The sequence below is a fragment of the Leopardus geoffroyi genome, chromosome A1 (genome assembly GCF_018350155.1).
Source record: "Leopardus geoffroyi isolate Oge1 chromosome A1, O.geoffroyi_Oge1_pat1.0, whole genome shotgun sequence".
Taxonomy (NCBI): domain Eukaryota; kingdom Metazoa; phylum Chordata; class Mammalia; order Carnivora; family Felidae; genus Leopardus; species Leopardus geoffroyi.
This window is the reverse complement of record NC_059326.1, coordinates 234,633,001-234,651,713: the sequence shown is the minus strand read 5'-3', so window position 1 is coordinate 234,651,713 and position 18,713 is coordinate 234,633,001. Positions and strand designations below refer to the sequence as shown.

General features: G+C 49.2%; 1 long non-coding RNA gene across 1 annotated transcript; it reads right to left on the bottom strand.

Annotated features, from left to right (window-relative positions):
• Nucleotides 1-5,511: 5,511 nt before the first annotated feature.
• Nucleotides 5,512-16,773, bottom strand: LOC123579057. The gene is made up of 3 exons (XR_006702605.1): nt 16,570-16,773; nt 7,707-7,913; nt 5,512-6,488 (listed from the first exon to the last, which is right to left on the bottom strand). It is a non-coding gene; the product is annotated as an uncharacterized LOC123579057 (long non-coding RNA).
• Between the last annotated feature and the right edge of the window lie 1,940 nt (nt 16,774-18,713).

The window sequence follows — 18,713 nt, the reverse complement described above, 5'->3', positions numbered from 1 at the left end:
CCAGTGTCTCGGCACGTCTTCACTCCACAAACTCACGCCGTATCGTTGTGCTGAGCCCGGACACCTGCTTCTCCTCGATGTCCCCATTCCATCGTGTCAGACACGATGACGCGTCTCCGGTCCTCGGCGGAGCTGAGGGACACTCTGAAAATTCCATGCCTGCCTGTTTAGGTAGTTCTTCGGTATCTGATGGTTTGTTCATTGTGGATGACAGTGCGTCCCCAAGCACGTTTTGTAACGAGGGTAAATGAGCACCATCGGTGTTCACGTGTTTGTCCTGCCAGCCCAGCCTCTGGGGGCATTTTATGCATCCCTGCCATTCTCTCCGGTTAAGCTCCGGTTCTGGAGCGTCACCGTCCCACCATCCGCAAACCTGTCATGTTCTGTTTAGCGGTACTTGAGGCTGTTGTTTCTGCTGTCGCTTGCTTCCTATAGTAACAAGAAATTCGAGAACAATGCTGAATAATAAAGGGGATTGTCCGGATTCTTGTGCGATTTTAACAGCAGTGCCTTTCTGTGAGATTACGGTTTGGAACGTTTCTCTTATTTTCTTACTTGGTCATTGGTCTGTTTTCTACTGGAGCCAATGGAATTGTTTCTTTGCTTTAAAAACAATCTGCAATATTTCTCTTGAGATTTTCAAGGGGACTGCATACACATCAGAAATGAGAAAGAGGGCTTTCCATCAAGTGCAGAGGGGGAAGGCGAACTGAGAAGAAACCCACATGGGACGCTGATCTTGTGGGCTTTCTTCATTAAATGTTCTCTGCGTGTCCTTTACGATGGTGATTTCCTCTGTGTCTCCTGACTTCCTATTTGCTTATCTTCACTGTTCTAATTTAGGGGAAATCTTTTCATCGTGCTCGTAACTGCTCGGGAGGACCACCTCAGTCATCTGTTTGCCTAGTGGGTGTATTTGTAGCTTTTAAGGCTGTGTGTTTCTGCTACGTGACACTTCCTAAGGTTTTGCAGGGTTTGTTTTTTTTTAACACATTAAATTACTTTTGAGAGAGAGAGAGACACAGAATCTGAAGCAGGCTCCAAGTTCCGAGCTGTCAGCACAGAGCCCGAGACGGGGCTCGAACTCACAAACGTGAGATCATGACTTCAGCCAAAGTCGTTTGCTTAACCCACTGAGCCCCCCAGGCGCCCCTGCACTTCCTAGAGTTTAATGACCTTCCCATAATTATGACCCTAAATAGTCTCCAGCTGTACTTGTTAGGTTTGTCTCAATCTCACTATTTCTAGGAAATTCATTTTGGTTTGAAAGGGTGCTTTTTTTCTTCTCAACCGTTTGAGAGATTTCATTGAAAGGTTTTTCTTCTTTTTCACACATGTGGATACAGTAGAGATCATTTTCTGTGAAATCTCTCCCGCGCAGATTTTGAGTTTTCCTTCTGTGGCCTCAAGCTCTTAATAACAAGGCCGTTCTCCAAAGCTGATGCTGTTTGTTCTGTCGTGTGTTAATTCAGAGATATTGACCCCACCGTTAAACTTGTCTGCAACCTTATTTCTCTTCCATGTCAGATTTCCCTTGTGTGTCTAATAGTTTTTGCTTTGGGTTTTGCTGCTGGCATTCTGCAAAACTTTTCATCCACCCTGTTATCGATGTGAGATAATCTTCCCGCTGAGTGCTGCTCTCCTGGGATCCGGCTTTGCTCCGAATACTGCCATGCTACGGCTTTCGTTGGCACATTCACCCGGCGTTTCCCGGCCCTTCCAAGCACTCAGATTTGTTTCGTTTTCTTTAACAACACGAGAAACAGACTTGGCCGTGGAATAAGCTGGCTCAGATTCTCTCATTAACTGCGATACTGAAATGTCCTTTTATCGTGTTTTCTATTTTTAGTATTTGCAACTTCCTTTTTTAAAAAATTTTCTATAGTGACTTAGAGAAATATTTCCTTTAAAGAGGCACCCGTGTCTGACTCTTGATTTCGGCTCAGGTCACCATCTCACGGTTAACAAGTTCAAGTCTCCCATCCGGCTCCGCGCTGACGGTTCTGAGCCTGCTTGGGATTCTGTCTCTCTCCCTCACTCTCTGCCCCTCCCCCTGCTTGTGTGTGCACGTGCATTCTCTCTCTCTCTCTCTCTCTCAAATAAACTTTAAAAAAGGCAACATTAGGAATGGTTTTTATATTTTCAGGAGTACCTTTAAATTCTCTCAATTCAAAATGATGAACTGAACACGTGCCTTTCCTCCCCCTCCCGGTCCTGAGCCGTTACAATCGCTGTGAAGGAATCTAAGGGCCCACGGCTGGGACTGATAAAGCAGGGCAGGGGGCCGTGGTGCTGGAGAGCCCACGGTGTGCCCTGCTGAGACGGCAGGACAGAGGGGGAGGGGAGGTGTGCCCCTGGAAGTGAGGCCGTGCACCTGTGCGCCTGGGCTCTGGACTCAGAGCTGACAACAGTGCCCTCTCCATTCTTGCTCCCTACAAACAGCACATAAGCCCCAGGAGCTCTGCACCCATTTCTGGGGAAAATGCAGTGGGAGCAGGGTCGGGGAAGGAGCTAAGTAAAAACTAGCTATCTGGGTACAGCCAGAGTAAGCAGATGTTGGCATCCCAGAAAAAAATAAATCCACGTTTTGGTTCTTAGGGACCCACCAGTGTAGTAGCTGGCCACCTTCTGCCTCGTGTTGCAGGAGAGCCCCAGGAGGCGTGGTCCCGCAGTCACAGGCTCCCACTCAGCTCTTCTGGAACTTTTGCAGAAATGTGCACTGATGATACTTAGAAAAGGTTACATCGTGGAAGAAAAGCAAATGCCTCTGAAGAAAACATCATTCCAGGAGCAAAAGGAAATGTTTTAGAAACAAATTGTAACATCGGGGGAGACTGGGCCTCGGCAGGTGAGTGGCCAGAGGAACGTGGTGCCCTGGAATGTGACCCAGCAATGTTCAGGAATGGACTGCTGGTGTGACTGACAAATCGCGTGTCCGATAAGAGTTCTGCATCCAAGGGGCGCCTGGGTGGCGCAGTCGGTTAAGCGTCCGACTTCAGCCAGGTCACGATCTCGCGGTCTGGGAGTTCGAGCCCCGCGTCGGGCTCTGGGCTGATGGCTCAGAGCCTGGAGCCTGTTTCCGATTCTGTGTCTCCCTCTCTCTCTGCCCCTCCCCCGTTCATGCTCTGTCTCTCTCTGTCCCAAAAATAAATAAATGTTGAAAAAAAAAAAAAAAGAGTTCTGCATCCAAATACACAAAGAACTCTCAAATTTCAACAATAAAAACTTCAGAACAATCTTTACCACGGGCAAAAGATTTGAACAGACTCTTCATCAAAGAATACATACAGGCGGCAGGCCAGTAAGTAGGTGCAAAGATGCTTACCACCTCTAGTCATTAGGGAAACGCCAATCACACCACACTCCCCGTCCCTTAGAATAACTGAAATCGAAGAAAACGACCAACGAAGGCTTGGTGAGGAAGCAGAGACTCTGAAACTCACACACACTCACTGGTGGGAATGTGAGATGGTGAAAACACTTTGGCAGTTTCTTTAAAAGTTAGACATACACTTGCTATATGACCCAAATATTTCACTCCTAGGTAATTGCCCAAGAGAAATGAAAGCGTAGAATGTATACAGAGACATTTATGGGAATGATCATAGCAGCTTTATTTGCAACAGCCCCAAACTGGAAACAACCCAATTGTCCGTAGGCAGGTGAATGACTAACTGTCTTGTGGTATATCCATACGATGGAATACTACTGTGCAGGAAGAGAGGAAGAAACTATGAACGGTAGCAGGAAAATAGCATCTCAGTGTCACCACGCTGACGGAAAGGGGCGAAACAAAAAAGAACACACGCTGTATTAGGTACGGGAAGTGTTTGCCTGCGGGTGGGGGCTCGGGTGGGGGCTTTACAAAAGGACCAGAGGACACATTCGGGGTTGATGCTCCTTATCTTGCTTGTGCGATGGTTTCACATCTGTATGCATCATGTTATACGCTTTATAAATACATGCGGTTCATTGAACGTCCATTACACCTCAATGAAGCTGTTTTTAAAAACATAAGCTTATTATACCTGCATAACAACAGGATGCCATGAAAGCAAAATTATCCGAGGACAGTGACTCTCGGAAATGAGAGAACAAAAATGTGGTAGAAGAGATAGAAGGTGAAATCAAGTCTATCCTAGAAAATAATCACAAAAGGCCGAGAAGCAAGAAACACGAGATGGTGTGGGAGCCCGACATGAGACCGGCGGGTGTCACAGAAAAGCACCCTTCCCAGCATTTCTTTGGCCTGGGTGATTTCGGACACTTCCCTCCACAAAAGCTCATCAGAGGTTTGCTTCGAGGTGACCCTCGAGACAGGGTGGGCTCACCAGAACCGAAGACCTTTCTGGTGAAGGAAGGAAGCAAGAGGGAGAACAGTTCACTGGAGAATAATACAGGGTTTGCCATTGTGAGGAAACCCAAAGCAACACTACCAACACCACATGCAGAGAGTGAGTGTCGTAAAAGTATGAAAATATGGATTGGAGACTCATTAAGCCCATGACTGTGGTTGTCCTTGAAGATAAGGGGACTGAAGAGGGAATCTAGGTGATTGTCACATTCTGTGATGGGCATTTCTTCTTGTTTGAGAAATCTGAAGCAAATAGATCAGATCTGGTTTTTTGGATGTTACTATTTATACTGAGTGGTTATGTTATACTTTGTAGTTTTATGTATTGTTTATTTCTTAACCAAAATAAAAAGAATATAGAGAAGGCCGTGGAGCCTAGACTGTGAGGAAAGTATGTAAATGGGAAGGGAGAAAATGTGTCTCAGGGCAGGGCCCTGGAGAGCCCCACGCAGGCTCCTGTGGCTGCCACTGTGTCCTTAGGACCGAGAGTCTTACCATGTTCTTTCCTGTCATCAGTTGTTATTCTGGGGCTGGGTGTCACATAGGGAGTTCAGTTCAATGACAGTTCCTGCAGACTGGGTGGGGCAGTTTAACAGGATCAACACTATATCCCCCGAGCCCTGGTACCCAGGGGAGTAGCACAGGGGCAGGTCACCCGATACGTGGCCCACTGTGGTCAGGCTCGCATCAGATGACAGAGGTCAAAGGCAGAATGCAGTTTTGTCCTCAGGAGACCTGTGGTCTAGTGTGGAGACAGACATACCATGAGAATACAATGGGATGTTTGCATTATGGAAAATTATGAGGGCAGAGGGACCTCCAGTCTGCTCAGAGAGTGTGGCTCCAGTATGACTCGAGGAGAAACAGTCTCGGCAGAAGTCATACCTGTAGGGGCCAAAAGTGTGGGAGAGCCCCTGCTCTTCCAAGGAAGCTTTCCCGGGGCTGCATTTAGGCTGATGTTGGTGAAAATAAAGTGAGAAGGGGGGTAGGGGATGGGCGCCAGGGTGAAACGGACAGGGGAGCAGCAGATCGAGAAGGTGCCCACGTGGCAGCTGAAGGACGACGGAAAGACCCTGTCGCTCGGCACCCTCTGGCGATGCCTGCACGGGAGGATGTGAGCCCCACGCGTGGACGTGCTTCTTCTGGTAGCATGGCAGGGCCGTGGCTGGGAGACGGGCAGGGAGTCTCCATAAGAGAAAATGAGGATCGGAACTAGAGAGTGTGGGAGGGGGTGAATACGAACCCCATTTGGGAGCTGGCAGTTGAAGGCTGTATTTTTAAACGAGTGTAACATTCGAACAGACGTTTCATCAAAGAAGATACACCTGCGACTGAGAAGTACCGGAAACGATGTTTAACCTCTTTACTCACTAGGAAAACGCAAGTTAAAACCATTACCACGTACAACACAGGTGGCAGAAGGGCTGAAATGAAGGGGCCAAGTGCTGGCTGGGGCCGCCCAAACCGTCACCCTGCATCACAGGGGGATGTGAGAGAGTGAGGCCACTCGAGGGAACTTCCAAATTCTGATTTCCTTCCCTTCTTTCCTCTTCTCTCTTTCTCTTTCCCTTCCTTTCATTTTTTCATTCTCCTCCTACTTTTTTTTTAATTTTCAGAATTTTAATGCTAATCAAAAGCCCAGTAATTCATGGTCTTACTTTTTACCACTATTTGGTCACAAACGGCAAACACCATTGGTCTACAACATTATCATCTATCCATACACAAGAGCAGAACATTTTCTTAATCTTTTAACTCTGAGTTTCAAAGTTTAGCTGAATTTCTGTTGAAACTTAGGTTTTAGTCATAAACAATTGAATTAAAAAACATTTTTTTTGCATGTTCTTTGAAGGACATTCACGGTGTGAATTGAATTTAATAAAAGCACCACTACCAATTTTAGAAATTGCATTTCTGACATTCATCATCCCTGGACTTAAAATTGCTGAGAGCTTTCTCCTTCAGTGTCAAAGATCTGGAGTATTTATCCCGTGGCATACGGAATTAGAAGCCTGTTGTTAGAGGATTTGGAAACGGTTTGTCACATGCTGAGTGTAGACTGTAATACGGTCAGATATACCAGCTCAAGTCGACAGGCAAAACATCATCGAGACTTAGAGTTCTGTATCGTGTTCTGTATTTAGCAAGAAAGTAAAATTTCAATTTGGATAAATAAAACTAATTTCACTTTCAAAGGCCTGACATTGTAAAGAATGCAATGTGCACACAAGAACCATTACCACACCCTTGCCCCACTTCACTCTTTCGAGAAACTTGCAGCTGGTCAAGCAGGGAAGACGTGTGAGGAGTCATAACCCAAGAGTTCACAGGCTCTTACAGTAGCTGGCTTTACATAGAGCTCTCAGATGTTAAGAGTTGAAATCTATAAAAGTTTATTCTAAATATGCCAGTTACCAAAATATGAACATTTTCCCAGTAACACTCGAAAGTCATAACTTAATTTATACTGCTGTACTATGGATATAGCATCGATATACTATGTATATACCATAAGACACTAGTATACTATGAATATAGCATATATATGCTATGCATATACTATAAGAAACTATACTATGGATATAGCATATGTATGCTGTGTATATACTATAAGTCATACTACTATACTCTGTGTGTATACTATAGTTATATATGCTATACTAAGTTACAATACTTCGTTAAAAATTTTTACATTTACATCACATAGTTTAAAAACTACAGGTTTGAGGGCGCCTGGGTGGCGCAGTCGGTTAAGCGTCCGACTTCAGCCAGGTCACGATCTCACGGTCCGTGAGTTCTAGCCCCATGTCAGGCTCTGGGCTGATGGCTCAGAGCCTGGAGCCTGTTTCCGATTCTGTGTCTCCCTCTCTCTCTGCCCCTCCCCCGTTCATGCTCTGTCTCTCTCTGTCCCAAAAATAAATAAACGTTGAAAAAAAATTAAAAAAAAAAAAAAAACTACAGGTTTGCTTAAAGTGAACCTTCACTGGTTGGACCAGAAAAAAAGGGAAATATTATTAACAAAAAATATCAATTTTAATTAACAAAAATTTAAGCCTTTTTTTAAATTGAAAAAAAAAAAAACTAGTCCAGAAGTGGCCTCATCCCATAAAGATGGACCTTTGCCCAATCACAGTGAAAGAGACGTGAATAATTTCCTATCTTAGTTTCCACTCTGTGCCTTAGAATCCCTCACTCCGTCACCCTCTGACACACAGCACAGCATCTGCAGAAGATGTGACGGTAATGAGAGTGTATGGACCGTCAGACATACATTCAGCAGGACCGATAGGTCGATTGTCAACATGCTAAATTGTCCAGATATTGAGTGGTTGGTTCTACGCTAATTACTTACCTCGAACGTTGGCATTTTCCCAAGTTATTGCCTGAAGAGCGTGCTAGCGGCCATCCTAAGCAGCAGACCACCCAGAGTGTTCCCTTCACACGAGCTGGTCAGTGCCCCGGAGGCCGGCCGCCAAGGACCCGAGGCGAGCACTGCACGGCCTCCTCCGCGGTTACGCCCACTGTCCGCCACCGACCACGAGAAGACCCGGTAGGGAACCTGGAATGATGGTCCGGGCTCAGAAAATTGTTAAACAAAGAGAACGACTTCCAGTTTGCCTCTCAGCTGGACGAGAAGGCCAAGGTCGAATAGCTCCACGCTTCAGGGAGAGCCGGGACACGGCAACAAAGCCTGAGACTCTGGGTCCCGAAGCGTCCCGCGGGGAGCTGGTGGCTTTCAGGAGGACAGTCTGCAACACTGTGCCGGTCTCTGCCTCTGGCTAAAGGCCATTCACGTCTGCTGCCACACACAACTGCCTGTGTATTTTCAGACCTATGACAGTCTTGGATGCCTATGGGGGTGGCTGTGGGAGTGTCCTGTCAGGGGGCCCTGTGGGGCAGAAGCAACTTCTAGAAGCTAAAGCCTCTCCCTAGGCCAGTTTGAGCCCCTACATCTGCCTCTCTCCTGTTACTTGACCTCCTTCTCAGAGCCCTCACTCAGCCCCAACTGGCTTTGCCAAGGATGACATTTGCAGTTTCCTTGGGCTATAATGAAGTCCAAGATCACCAAAGAAATCATGACTTTGGAAGCTGTACTGTCATTCAGTGGTTCCTGGCCCTGCGGCCTTCCACTCCTCCCGGGGAGGACCCACTGCCTTGTCAGTTCCCGTGTGGGAACACAGGTCCGCCACCCCACCGTGGGCCCCCAGCCCTGTCCCCCAGGGCCGGCTGGGCAGGAGGCTGCTCCGTAGGAAGATGGCCCTGCTGCTGGGGCTGCAGCCTCTCCTCAGGGACCTGTGTCCCAGCCTTACTTGTCAGGGTGGTGGCCCCCAGGCCTTCCTCTGGGAAGTGGGTGCATCCAAGAGCCCTGCTCACCACTCTGCTCCCTTTGGAGACACCCCCCTGAGTCTGGAGGCCCCTCTGAGCTCCTGTGTCCCCACACCTGCCTTCCTCTGCCAAAATTACTCTGCTGTGGTGGCACCTGGGGCTGGGGCGGGGGCAAAAGCCCTTTCCCACCTGTTCTGACCCTCTCCCTGCTTCCCGCCGAGGTCTGGAGAGCCCCTCCTTCCACCCTTCGGTGTCCCTGGGGTTGGAGGAGGCAGGTTCCCCTGCTTGTCCTCTGCAACCCAGCTTCTCCGTGACGTCAGCTGTTATGCCCAGAATTCGTGATCCCCAAAGCCCACCAGGGAGCCGAGTCCGATGCAAAAGCAAAGAGCCTTCATTCGAGCTAGCTCGAGCTCAATCCCCTACCTGCACCGAAGCAGCGGTGAGATACCGGAGAGGGAGAGCGAGTTTCAAAAGCACAAAGGTTTTACAGGGATCATGGCCTCAGCCGATTGGCTGCCAAAATGTGGTCCCAGATCAGCAATTATCAGCATCACCTGGAACTTGTTAAAAATGCAAATGTTGGGCCTGGTGATCACAGACCTACTGAATCAGAAACTCTGGGGGTGGGGCTCAGCAATCTGTGTTTGAACAAGTCTCCCAGGAGATTCTGATGCACCTGAAGTTTAAGGACCACTGTGTCTGAGGATCTCTAACATGTTTGGCCTCAGCGCATACAGAACGTTTCTCACTGGTCCCCTATGAACCATTGGCTGTCAGCCTTGCTGTGCTATGTAAATCCTAGCACCAAACACCATCCCCAGAGACTCTGATTAATTGGTTTGGGGAGGGGTAAAATGCTCCCGGGTCATTCTAAGCCTGGACAGGGTTGAGGGCTCCTGCCTCTGGCCCCTACCCGAGAGAAGCCCTCCCTCTTCTACTCACGCTTTCCACGCCTCTCACACTCCCCTTCCTCCCCCCTCAGACTTCGGAAGAATGCATCAATCGGTAGCCTGCTTTCTTAGAAAACATAAGTTACTCAAGGGGAGGAGGCGTGTTGTGAGGTTTGAGCGGGAACCTCTTTCTGCGGCCCCGTCGGGGACACAGTCACTAGCCGGCCGGCCTAGGTCTGGTCTTTCATCAGGCTTGTGGTTGGGATGTTGCACGGGCTGCAGGGCGGAGGGAGGGACTGGCCTGGCAGGAAGGGGTGGAAGTTGGAGGACATCCCAAGGTTGTCACCATCTTCCAGTCACCAGCAGCATCTGCCTCCAGTGCCCTGAGGGCTCCGTTGCGAAGCTTCTCCCCACTGGGCTTTGCAGCATCTGGCAGGGACCGCCCTCCCACCTTTCACCTGCTTTTCACCCAAACCACGTGTCCTCGCTCCTCGCTCAGCAAGGCCGCTGGGCACGGTCACCTGCTCTCTGGGGACGTGCCGTGGGCTGCCATCTAGGGAGGACTTCACCCACTGGCCATGTTGGTTAAAGTTGAACTGCAACGAGGCAGGGGACTCATTGGACCCGTGTCCTCCTCACGGGACGCTTCTCCAGGGCCAGGACTGCACTCAGCACTATTTACTGAACACAGACTACGTGCCAAGCACCGTCGGAGATGCTCCGACGGACGGGCAGCTGAAGCAGTCCCCGCCCAGGCGCCGTGAAACGCAAGAAACTAGTAAGTAGCTAAAATAATGACCGGTAGGAAAAAGTGACAGAAATAAACACGAGGCCAAGTGAGGGGCTTACGGTCCATCCCAGGCCATTGTGGTGGCCAAACCGTGATCAGTGCACTCCAGCCCTCTCCCACTGTCGCCCTCCTGGGGACACACTTCCCTGTGTCCTGCTTGTAGCAAGCACAGGCTTCATCCCGGTGCATTCTTCCTCAAACCCTTCTAGGTCCTTCCATGCTGACTGGATCCAGGGGCATCTACTGCTCTGGGTTCTGGGACGCTGTCCCACGCTTCCGTCTCGAGAATCGCTGATCCTGGTGGGTAGGACCCTACATTACAGGAAGGGAAGTGCAGGAGAGGCCGCACGTCAGGGGCCAGCTCCTGAGGGGAAGCCTCGCCCTCCCCTAGCCAGCCTGGAGGGGAGCGGGAGGGGGGCCTGTGGACCAAGCCCACCCCCGAGGCACACTTGCACCCTGTGCTCTGAGATTTGCAGTCGCTGCTGGGAGTCAGGGAAAGCACTTTAGCTCTAAAAAACTCATTTGAGTCAAAGTGCCTGGGTGGTTAAGCGTCTGACTTCCGGCTCAGGTCATGATCTCACAGTTTGTGGGTTCGATCCCCACATTGGGCTCTGTGCTGTCAGCTTGGAGCCTGGAGCCTACTTTGGACTCTTTGTCTCTCTCTCTCTCTGCCCCTCCCCACTTGTACTCCGTGTCTGTCTTTCTCTCTCTCAAAAATAAATAAACATAAAAAAAAAAACCCACCTCCTTTGAATCAAGAATTTACAAAACTTAGATTCGAATCCCTTGTTCAGAAATCCATTGTTCAGAAACTGTTCAGAACAGTCGGGGGAAAAAAGACATCAGACACGATGCTAATAGATGGAGAATTCACAAGAGGTAAAGTCACATCTTGCTTCTTTTCTGGAGACGGGTGGTGGCTGCTTTGAGGACCCAGCTGTGCTGGCCGTCTGAGGCCTCACCCCTCAGAGACTTTCACCAACTTCGTCACAAGGGATGGTGCCAGTCCAGTCCACCCCGGCCACGAGCCGCTGCCCCCGCCGTGCCAGGCAGGCAGCACGAGGCCGCACACTAAATGCACCACCCTGTGTCCAGGTGTCTCGGGCCACCTGGGGCACTGTGCATCCCAGCTTCTAGCACTGGCAGGACCTCACTCGGGCTCAGCTGCCTCTCTCCCGGCCCCGATGCCAGGCCTCTTCCTCCCCCGGATCCCCGCCTCTTCCTTCCATCATGTCCCAACCTGCCCCGTGAGCGTGAGTTTTAGGGGGCACGGATAACCTGTTCACTAGAGGACACGTGTCCCCGGGCCACAGGCTACCTCCACCTTAGTGTAGACCAGTTAGGACACGCAGAGCAGTTGAAATCACCGGGCTGAGCCCTGGCTCCACAGTCTCCTACCCATGTGACCTGGAACAAATCATCCAAATCCCGTGACTCCATTTCCTCGTTTGCAAAAAAGGGTAATAGCATTGGCCACCTGGCACAGGCGTGAGCATTATGTAGAATAACACTTGGAAAGGGGCGCCTGGGGGGCTCAGTCGGTTGAGTGTCTGACTTCAGCTCAGGTCATGAGCTCGCAGTGCGTGAGTTCAAGCTCTGCGTCGGGCTCTGTGCTGACAGCTCGGAGCCTGGAGCCTGCTTCGGATTCTGTCTCCCTCGCTCTCTCTGCCCCTCCCCTGCGCACTCTCTCTCTCTCTCTCTCTCTCTCTCAAAAATAAATACACATTAAAAACTTAAAACAAATAACATTTGGAAAGCTCTCAGACACTGTTGGACACATGGACGTATTTAATAAATACTAAAAAAATAACGTCCGCATTGTTGGAGAATATCAATATGAAACCTCTGACTCTGCACCCATATGCTGTTGAAACCACCCATTCGGGAGGATACTGTCTGCCTCTTGGTCTCAGCTAGATTCCTTCTTAGGACCGTGAGCACCTTCACCTCCTTGTGTCGTGCTCTGAAAGTGACATTTCTCCCTGCAGAAGTACGGTATTTAATAGCTCTGTAAGATGTGTGGTTGTAGGATGCACCTACAGCGGTCCCGCGGTCCCTCCCTCCTGCTAGGCTCACATGACCAGGCTAGGCTAGGCTCACAGACGACTAGGATCATATGTATAGAACTTAGTATATGGAATTGGCTTATGCAATTATGAAGGCCGAGAAGTCCCACAACCAGCCACTCGCAGACCGGGACTCAGGAAAGTCAGCGGTGGGTGTGGTTCCAAGTAGTTTGAATCCAAAGGCCTAAGAACCAGGAATGCCAACAGCATGAGGGCCAATGTCCCAGCTCGAAAAAGGCAGAGAGAAAGACATTCTCACTCTGTCTTTTGTTCTGCACAGGCCTCCGCGGGACTGGATGAGGCCCCCCCCGCACTGGGGAGGACCGCCTGCTTTGCGGGACTGGGTGAGGCCCCCCCCCCCGCACTGGGGAGGACCGCCTGCTTTGCTCAGTCTATCAAAGCAAATACTGTCTCATCCAGACACACCTTCACAGACATGCCCAGAATCAAGCTGAACCAAATATCTGGGTACCCCTGTCCTCCTCGTCAAGGTAACAGGGAACTAACCGTTACGTCTCCTCATGCAGCGGTGCTAGGAGGATTATAATTACACATATGTGATTATGATACACAAGACTGTAACACCCATCTTGTGAGGAGATGCTCCCCCCCTCAGCTGGCTTCTTCAAAGTCACTTTGGAAGCTGCCCCCCAGAGAAGGCCACACGGCCAGTAGACTCCCAGCAGGAAACAGAAGCCCTCAGTCCCACAGCCACCGGCCTGGAAGTAGATCCTTTCCCAGACGAGTCTCTGATGAGACCCCAGCCCCACTGACACCTTGTCTACAGCCTGGAGAGGCCCTGCGCAGAGGACCCGGCTAAGCTGTGCCTAGACTCCCGAGCCTCAGATACTCTGAGGTCATGAATGTGTGTGGTTTGACCCCTCTACGTTTGTGGTGCCATCATTATGCCACAATAGACAACTAATACTATTACAACGCCCACGAGCATAAGGGTTTGCTTTTTTCGAAAACCACAATTGTCCAGGGACGGGAAACTCAAAATGGCTGAGACGAATATCCGTGTGTCAAGATATCAGTTCTCCCTTGCAAAGAACAGACCTTGATGGCCTTTGGTCTGTCTGTCTGTCCCAACCCCGCTGGCAGAACGCTCTGGTCATACTGTTCTGGCTGCTTTGGGTCATTTCAACACCCAAAGCGTAGGAAGAGAAAAACAGAACTGCTAGGTAAGCAAACCAGTTTCCCTGGACTTTCAGGACCTCACCGTGGAGGAATGGGGTCTAAGTAACACTACCAATTGACCGAGAACCAGTTTGGAAACTGTTGGAAGGAGACAGCTTTCCCAGACTTTATTTTTTAAATGACATTCTCCCCTTTCCCTGAAGACAATGGGTCTGGAAAGTCACATTTCTGTCACTGCTGACTAACGGAATCCAACGATAGTATTTCAGAATGCTCACCTGTCATTTATAAAAAAAACCACATCTCTGTCAAAGATGATACAAATGAACTATTACATTGTCATTTCTTCAATGCCTGGTTCCACTAAGGCAATCAGTTTTTACTTAAAATGAATAGCTATCCGATAGGCAATATAAAAATCCCTCTACATTTAGTGGTCTGTCTAGACATCTGCTGGCAAACGGACAGTTGTCTGTCTGTGGGGCGGAGCATGAGGGGTTAGACACCTGCATTCTGGAAGAATGATGGCCTCTTTCTCCCACTAAGCAGGAAACAAGACCTGGGCTGGAGCACAGATGGTTGAGGGAGGGTCTCGGAGGGACTGGGTGTCTTCACCTTTCGTGTGGCTAGTCCTGTGATGAGAATTGTTTCTGCCTTGAATGGGAAGGGAACATGGAATTTATGTCCCCAGAAGGCAGATGCTGGCCTCCTGGTAGGAGGACAGCCTTGTCCACGGTGGCCCTTTGCCAGGGGACCTCTCCAACTTTACACTCCCTTTAAGAAGATGCTGGAAACCAGGTGGCTTTATGGATTACACTGGAAGGATGGGTTCTTCGGCATCTACAGAAGAGCTGGTTAAGAAAGAATGACCAAGGGCCGCCTGGGTGGCTCAGTCGGTTAAGCGTCCGACTTCGGCTCAGGTCATGATCTCGCGGTTTGTGGGTTTGAGCCCCACATCAGGCTCTGTGCTGACAGCTCAGAGCCTGGAGCCTGCTTTGGACTCTGTGTCTCCCCCCCCACCTCTCTGCCCCTCCTCCAATCACACTCCATCTCTTTCTCTCTCTCTCTGTCTCTCAAAAATAAATAACATTAAAAAATAAAAAAAAAAAAAAGAAGAAAGAATGACTGAGATTGTTAAAACTCTGTGTGCTGGAGAGAATATGTGGGAAGGCTTTGTGTGATGTTCGGAGCCAACTGAAAACCACGGTCAGTGAAGGGGCCTTGGCCCAGACCACAAACCCCAGATGATGTTACAAGACACGTCACTTCCCATCTTGCTCAGAGCGACGCTCCTCGGAGCGCGGCCAGGACTGGAACGAGCAGTAGGAAGCTCGTGGTCAGGCTGCACAAGTGTGGGTGAGTTTAGAAAGAGTCTGGCCTGGATACCCGGGAACAACGAATTAAAGAGACATTTCGGAAAGCGAAACGTTCATCAATTCCCAATGCTTAGGGAGAAAAAGCATCGAAGCCTCTAGGACCAGTGCTGCGTGCCCGCTGACTGTTGCAGGGTCCTGTTAAGTGTCGTGGCCCACAGCCACCCAGCTGTCATGCAGCCCCACCTCCAGAGGTGCACCCGAGAGCAGACAGCGTCCAACTGGAGATTGCAACAGGGTCATGGTCAAACCGGACACCGAAAGTCCTGGCCATCATATTCTTTTTTTTTTTTAATTTTTTAAAATTTATTTATTTAGATTGAGACAGAGAACCAGAGTTGGGGAGGGGCAGGGAGAGAGGGAGAGAGGATCCCAACCGCACAGAGCCCAACGTGGAGTTCGAACTCACGAGCTGTGAGATCATGACCTGAGCCGAAACCAAGAGTCTGACGCTTAAGCGACTGAGCCCCCCTGGTGTCCTGGGCCGTCACATTCTTATGTGTAGATGTTTGCTATCCCTGCTGATGTCTGTATATTAATACTGTCAGCCCACAGTGGTGAGGACAGAGCCACCACTCTGTGCATCTCGCTGAACCTGACTCGGTGGTCCTCAGTGTTACCGTCCTAATAAGTAGTGGCTTAGGGAGAATTTGCTGGAGCAAGCCCAGACACTGAACTTCTTCAGTCTGACAGAATTAAAAGCAAGCTGGTTCTGTCAGTGAGATGATGATTTTCTTTCTCTCTTCAAATCCAGCTGGCTTGGCCTAACATACACACGTGAGAGGCAGGATTGTGGAAATACCTCACATCTCTTAGTGTCTTACTCTTTGCAAAGTAGTCAGCAGTCTGGATTGGTTGCTTTCGCTCCATTGCAAAGTGGCAAAATCTGTTCTCAAAGGCTCCACGTGGCTGGGAAAACTTCATTCCCAGCTGGGACCCCCTAAGGAGGGGGTCTTATTTATTTTGAGAGAGAGAGGCTTATTTATTTTGAGAGAGAGAGAGATCGAGAGCAAGAGTATGAGTGGGGGAGGGGCAGAGAGAGAGGGAGAATCCCAAGCTGGCTCCACCCTCAGAGTAGAGCTTGACACTGGGCTCGATCTCAAGACCATGAGATCATGACCTGAGCTGATAATCAAGAGTCAGAAGCGTAACTGACTGAGCCACCCAGGGGCCCCTCTCCGTTACTTTCGAAAGATGTGTTAAGAGAAGGTTTGGCCCAATTAGTCTAGAAACATATTTCTCTCATAATGATAAGCCAATTTATTCTGCTTACAAGAAGAAATATCTACATTAGGCCCATGAAGAAGAAGAAGAAAAAAAAAATCTGGGTAACAGGCATATGAACAAACACTCAATATCAAATTAAAACCACCCCAAGGTACCACTACATGCCTATTAGAATAGTCCACATCCAAAACCCTGACAACCCCAAATGCTGATGGGGTGTGGAGCACAAGGAACTCTCGTACATTACTGACGGGAATGCAACTTGGGGCACCCACTCCGGAAGACAGAACTGACCCCATTCTTACCAAGTGATCCAGCGTGTCAACTCACCTGGTTGAAATGAGCTGAACATTTACATCCACCCCAAACCCCGCACACGAACGCTTCTAGCAGCTTTACTCACAATTGTCAAAGTTTAGATGCCTTCCAATAGGTGAGTCGATAAAGACACTGGTCCATCCAGACAGTGTGATATTTACAGAGATCAAAAGAAATGAGCTATGAAGCCACAAACAGACAAGGAAGAAACTTGACCCATTTGCCGCGTGAAAGAAGCCAATATGGAAAGAGTTTATGCTGCATGACTCCAACTACATGACATCCTGGAGGAGGCGGAACCACGGAGAGGATAAAGAGACCAGTGGTTGCCAGGGGTTGGGGGTGGGGAGAGGGATGACGCAACAGAGCCCAGAGGATTGTTAGGACAGTGAAACTACTCTGTATGATACTGTAACGATGGACACACTCCATTATGCATTTGTCCAAACCCACAGGGTGGACAGCACCAAGGAGGCACGCTAACGGAGACCACGGACTTCGGTTCCTAATAATGGATTGTTATCATAATGTTATCTCATTATAGTTAGGTTTATCGCTTAAATTTTAATCTACTTTAGTTATTAAGCTTAAATGCTATTTGTGTTTTCCTCCATTTGAATTATCACTACACTATTAATATCTCCAGCTGTTACAAATGTGCCACGCTAACGGACGATGTCACTAACAAGGGAATCTGTGTCCAGGGAGAGCACAGTAAGAACGGTAAACGGGAACCCCACTTCCCACCCAATTTCTGAGGCTCGGATTTTCACAGGGCTCTGCTCCAGCGCCCTCCTGCTAAAGGCGGCCAGGAAAATGGACACTTGACCCTGAGCCGCTTCACAGAGCCCTTGTGCTGGACGGATTTCTCACAGGCAGGTGTGTGAACTCCCAACAGGGGCTGCCCTCCCAGGAGTCGATCCCAGGACCCACTGGCACAGCTGGCCCCTTCTGCAAACCAGACGATCTGGAGGGACAGCTAAGGTGGGATGGGCCTGCCCCACGTGGTTGTATCTCAGGTGGCACTCTGGGGCACGTTATAAAAAGATGCCCTTCTTGGGGCGCCGGGCTGGCTCAGTCGATTAAGCATCTGACTTCGGCTCAGGTCATGATCTCTGGGTCGGTGAGTTTCGAGCGCTGTGTTGGGCTCTGTGCTGACAGCTCGGAGCCTGGAGCCTGCTTGGGATTCTGTGTCTCCCTCTCTCTCTGCCCCTCCCCTGCTCATGCTCTGTCTCTGTCTCTCTCTCTCAAAAATAAATAAACATTCAAAAAATTTAAAAAAAAGAAAGTTACAAAAAATAAAAAGGTGCCCTTCCTCAAGACACTTCACATCTATCTGTCAGAAAATTGTTGCAATGTTCTGATTATTTCAGAACCAGACCCTTATATTTCAGAACCAGTCCTCCTATATTACTGTTTAGAGAAACATAAACCTGTGCTGTTCACACCTCTGAGGGCGTCCCCGAGACGTGGTACCCCAATTCAGCCACCACCCATCAGCTCCTGGCACATCCCCGGCTCGTGATGGACTCCCTGGACGACAGACCAGGACCCAGAGAAGCTTCCTTCTCCATACTCACACAGCCCAGCTTAGGACCCAGAGACATTTCAGATGATGGTCAGAATCCCTTTGTGCAACCTCATCAGGAGTCCTTTGTTTCTTAGATTAATAGGAAACAAACGGGCTATTGTCCCACATGTCTACGTATTTCAATCAGTTGATTGGACTCAGTTCTGCCTGACCAGAAAGGGTTTCTATCTTGAGTCCTTTGGATAGAGAAGTCTTGGGACACAGTCCTAAATCTCCAGGGGACAGACTCCTCACACATCTCCCTCTGGTACTAAGTGGCAACTTGGGTCCTGAGAACGTCCGATGCCCACATCTTTGGGCTTTTTTTTTTTTTTTCTATTATACGCAACAATTTAATATAGGAGAAGAGATACTATTCAAAGAAATAGAAATAATAGCCTGTACTGAGAGCTTTCATTGCATGGAGACTAATCCATTGGGAAATGCAAAATTACCAAGTAAATGCCAAGAATGAGAAGGGGAAACAGTTTGCCCACTTGAATAAAAGAGAGAAGGACGTTACTTTCATTTTTATTAGAAAATATGTCTGATAGGGGCGCCTGGGTGGCGCAGTCGGTTAAGCGTCCGACTTCAGCCAGGTCACGATCTCGCGGTCCGGGAGTTCGAGCCCCGCGTCGGGCTCTGGGCTGATGGCTCAG